General features: G+C 32.7%; 1 protein-coding gene across 3 annotated transcripts in view; it reads left to right on the forward strand.

Annotated features, from left to right (window-relative positions):
* The window catches only part of Smyd5 (SET and MYND domain containing, class 5), a 25,651-nt gene that overhangs the window by 20,189 nt on the left and 462 nt on the right, over positions 1-5,000 (forward strand). For all 3 annotated transcript variants that reach the window (XM_086548333.1, XM_086548334.1, XM_086548335.1), the window contains one exon: positions 1-5,000. This exon is cut by the window's left edge and continues 2,641 nt beyond it; it is cut by the window's right edge and continues 462 nt beyond it. The gene's annotated coding sequence lies outside the window, so the exon portion shown is untranslated.

Consider the following 5,000-nt stretch of genomic DNA (forward strand, 5'->3'; position numbering starts at 1 on the left):
CCAATACAACACATACAAAAGCAATTTACTATGAAGCATGTTTTGGTGAGGTTCTTCTCATGGAAAGTACTTTCATTTGTTAATGATGCAAAATTTTTGTGTAATGTCATTGAAAGTAACAACTGTACCTTAATAATTTTCAATATGATTATAAAAGTACTTTTTGTTACATTACTCCATTACAGAAGACTGTATAGCCTATCTTTTCACTATTTTTGTCTTCCACATAGAAGACTTTCTGATGCCTAAGAAATACCAATGCTTGAAAAATGGTGATCAAGGTTTACCTATATTGATACCAAAGCCATGATATTGTAATTTCAAAAACAGTTGAAACACATGTCATATGTTTTTGTTATCAGAGGAATGTTACATTATACATTATGGAACAGCAAAACTAGCAAGAATGAATAAACACAGAAGGTACATGATAAGTGCCCAAGAGGATTGCTTGAACAGCTTGACAATTTAACTAAATGCATGATTTTTTCTTTTATTGGTCATTACATGATCTTCCACTGCCTTACTCTTACATCAATAGTACTTATACTTTCTCATCTTAGTCCAAAATGAAGCTTAAAAACCTGGATATCAACTTTACACTTATTAAAAAAACAAAAAAAAATAGTGGTTATTAGTGCCTTCTTGATCATCCCATTTCATTTGCATTTATCTCTGAACTGATTCACGCAAGACTGCACCACACACATCACGATTAAAGAACTCTTTGCTGGAATTAAGTGAAGCTATAAATTTAGAATAAAGCCTGAAAGATGCTTTTGTGATGAGAAATGATAGCCGTTTCAGAATGTCAGTCTGAGACAACCATAACAATGGTTATGATGAACTATTTATAATCTATATTGCAGGTCATTCAGAGAATCTGGAATGTGTTTTACATATAAATTTTGACCCTTCTGAGAAGAGAAAATACTTTATACATTTTTGGATGGTTAATTCTATATTGGGATGATATTTTCTGACATAAAACAAATAGACAAACAGATATGGGAAGTAGTGTCTTGACTTCTGTTTCATGAAAAAAAGATAAATGGCTATAATTCATTATTATGATAAGGGAGGAAAGACTTTTGTTGTAATTACATATTGGTGTGTGATTTGGACTCTGAATACCATATTGATTACTAATTTATTATTGCTATTTACATATATATTTTAGAAAGTATTTTATAGATGTTGTTTCTTTGTTATTTTCTACTGTGTTTTTTTCATTTTTGTCAATTTATGAAGTCTTATTTCTGTATGAAATATATTTTGCCTGAACATAAAGTTTATGCATTAGCAAATGAATATAACATTTGAAATTTTTGCTATGACATTAAACCGAATGATAGAAATGCATTGATAAAAAGAAATATCAAATTATGGAAATTACAATGATTTATGTTTTGAAATACAGGTGTTGCAATTATTGTAACTTCCATATATGCTGGATTGTTAACCCTTTCCTGACGGGGCATACGCTACGTGAAAACCCCTACGCCGGGCCATTGCAATATTGCATTGGAAACGTCACACTGGCATGATGCCCCGGCATCGGGAATTTAGCTGTGTCACACGGGTGTGACGCACCGTTGCCATAGGGTTAAGCATAACTGACATTTAGAACATATAGATATTGAAAATAAATACAGATATATCTTGCTTTACTAGATGCTTAGGTTTCTAAGACTTTTTCATAAGCTGAAAGCAAAGCAAATTTAAGTTTACTTCCATGATATAGAACCAGTAAATAGATGGAACGGTGAACAGTAGAGCAAAGTTCCTATTTTTAATATTAAAAAGATATTATCAATAAACACATTCTGCTCTTACCATAATAGCTGTGTAGTAGTAAAATTAATGATATTGAATTTACTGTGGTAGAAATCATTAATATCATACCTGCATACAAGGCTACTCTCTTGTGAAAAGATCTTGTTGTGGTGTATGCATTGGGGCGACCATTTAGGATGGAGGTGATGTGCCTGCCTGCTAGCATTGGTTATGTAAGCCTTTTCTCTCGGAAAAGAGTGTCGGTCTAAGTTTGTCTTGAACTGCTTAACCCGTTCACGCCTGGGCTTATATTTGCCTAATGCCGCTCCTGCCAGCTAGATAACAAGCACATGGAAGTGTCCAAGTGCAAGATCTGTCTGGGTGCAATGTTTTTCATTGGAGGATTTTATATTTGTTCATTTTATTTTCTCAAAGAAAAATGTGGCTGTACAAATGGAACTCCTGTGAGTATATATGTATGTAACAATGTAAAATGTATATTATGAGGGAGAGATCATGACGTGATATGACATCATCTGGTGGGAATGAAATATTCCCATGATGTGGTATTGTGTCATCCAACGTGTTAGATATGACAGTAGGGAAACACACGGAACAGCAGAGCAAGGAACATCCCTTCTATGAGAAATTTTGGTGTGCACCAACAAGCACTAGTCTCTTCAATATCTGCCATTCATTAAAGATGTTATTTTTCTGGATATTAAAAGACGAAAAGAACTACTAGAAATATATTGATAGATTAAAGAAGCTTAGGACACACACACACACACACACACACACACACACACACACACACACACACACACACACACACACACACACACACACACACACACACACACACACACACACACACACACACACACACACACACACACACACACACACACACACACACACACACACACATATATATATACATACACATACACATACATACATAAAGTGTACTTTTTTCTTTCTTTTTGTTTTAACAGAAATACGACTATGAAAGTTCGTCATGGAACACGTAACTAAAAAGGCCAAATTGGCCCACCTTTACGAAACTCTAAGTAGTAAATGTAACTCTTCAGCTTTCAGAAAGAGATTGAAGTAGTGTTAGTCATGGAAATATATGATTCAAATTGTTCCTAGTCTTGACCATGGATGCTAATATTAAGTTTTATAGATAATGTAGTGTTCAGCAAGTATTATGACCTTGATGAAAATAGTGAAAAAAGACATGCCTTTTAGTATAGTGGTAGAATTAAAGGATAGAATTGCCTTGGTAACTGCTGGCTTAAAACATAATACAATTTCATTTAGAAACTAGTATAACACTTTCATACACGCTGTAAGGTCTCGTGCTTGCTTGCATTCTTTCTTTGTCCGTTTCTTCTTGATATTCCATTTTTACCCATTTTTCTTGTCATGACTTAGTAATGTTAAATCTCAGCCAAAATTAAGGATAGGAAAATGTCTTATTTTATAAATCAGTGTAACTGTGTAACATTGTGTGTATTCCATATGAACAAGGAAAATATGCAGAAGGGAGAGGGGAAGGTCATACTTCTATTCTGTATCATGAAAACAAGCAAGATGGTGATAGTACTATTGATGGCAATTGAGGTAATATTAATTTATACTTCAGATTATAAATGGCAAGTAATTTGGAAGTCTTGAGAGAGCTCATTTGTAAAGGCAGCTTATAACAAGGCGTGCTTACTCCCATCTGTACATTAGGCTTTTGCCTTAATGTGTCATCTTTGATACATTTTCCAAGGTTTATACAGTTATGATGCTTCATTTTTAATCAGCTTGTCTGTCGTTATCTATATTACATTGTAAAGGAAATTCAGTTAGACAGTTGTAATTTCAAGGATGTCCACACAATGTAAATACTATATATTACTTTTGTTTTCTAGCCTAAGTGTAACTGAGAGCAATTTTTTTTGGATGATGCCATATGGAACAGTCAGTATTGAGAAGTAATGGTTATGAAAAAATGTATATATATTCTGTATAACAAGAAATATAATTTTTGCTGAAAAATCACAAGAAACTATAATCTGACATCCTGCAAAAGAAATCGAATATAGGAATTTTGTGAATTAGCATGGACAGTGTTGATTTTTTTTTTAAATGTTTTATTGATGAGTATTGAAGTTTGGGCTACTTGCATTCACACTTACACTTGAAGCCAGAGGTGTCTTATCATTAACAAATTTATCAAATGGGCAGCTGTCATGTCTTTCAGATACATGTGATGATCAACCATGGAATGTGACAGAAAAGAGTGATAAGCTTTCCAGTTCATGTATAATTGTCAGTTGTGAAAGAGCCATTAATTTTGCCTGATTTTATTGCAAAACCTGAACTGTTAGATTTACCAGATGGATTTATAACTGATTTTAGGATTGTAGACACTTCTCATGATACATTCTGTTTTGAATAATAAGTATGTAAAGGATGTTTCATTATGAGATTTGTTTTTTTTAAATGAGTTATGAGTCATTTATAAAAAAAGACATTCTATAAACCTCATCAGTACATTTTAGATTGTTGAAGCTGCACTGATTGCACTTTATCCTTAAATTAAAAGTTGCAAGCTTGCTTCAGTCAGCATTGTGAATGCTGTGCAAATGCTTGGATAGTGTGCTTGTAATCATTGCTTCTTGTTGCAACCTGTATAATCCAGCTTTGCATTTGGTGCTGAAATTTGAGTTTTAAGGTTTCTTTTCTAAGTTATAGATATTAGAGATTAATATTAAGAGGCCAACAGCATATACAAGTTGTTCACAATCATCAAAATGAATTGCCAGGAAACATACATGTTTTATTATTCGAAAAAATAAATTATTCATTATAATGGTTTCAGCATTTTTACATACCATCATTATTCCATTTTGAAGTAGTAGTATTGGAATGATTTTCAAGTGTCAAATTTGCCTTTATATAAAGTTATATCAACCCTGTGATGGATATGTTTTTTTTATGGAGGTTGTATTGTTTAAGTGGTGAATTGTTTAAACTTTCATAACTTTGACATGTTTATTATCTAAGTCATATTTTGCATTTGTAAAGTAAGGGTATATGTAAGATGAAAAATATTTTGATGCTACCTCAGTCATCACTGAGATTTTGTACAAAAGAGTAGCAGGGTTATTTAATAACTTTCTTTTTACTTCTCAAAGCAGTTGTATGATACAGTTGGATAAGAGAAC

This window comes from Penaeus japonicus, unplaced genomic scaffold (genome assembly GCF_977035675.1).
Source record: "Penaeus japonicus unplaced genomic scaffold, GWHDUDI00000001_assembly GWHDUDI00000020, whole genome shotgun sequence".
NCBI lineage: Eukaryota > Metazoa > Arthropoda > Malacostraca > Decapoda > Penaeidae > Penaeus > Penaeus japonicus.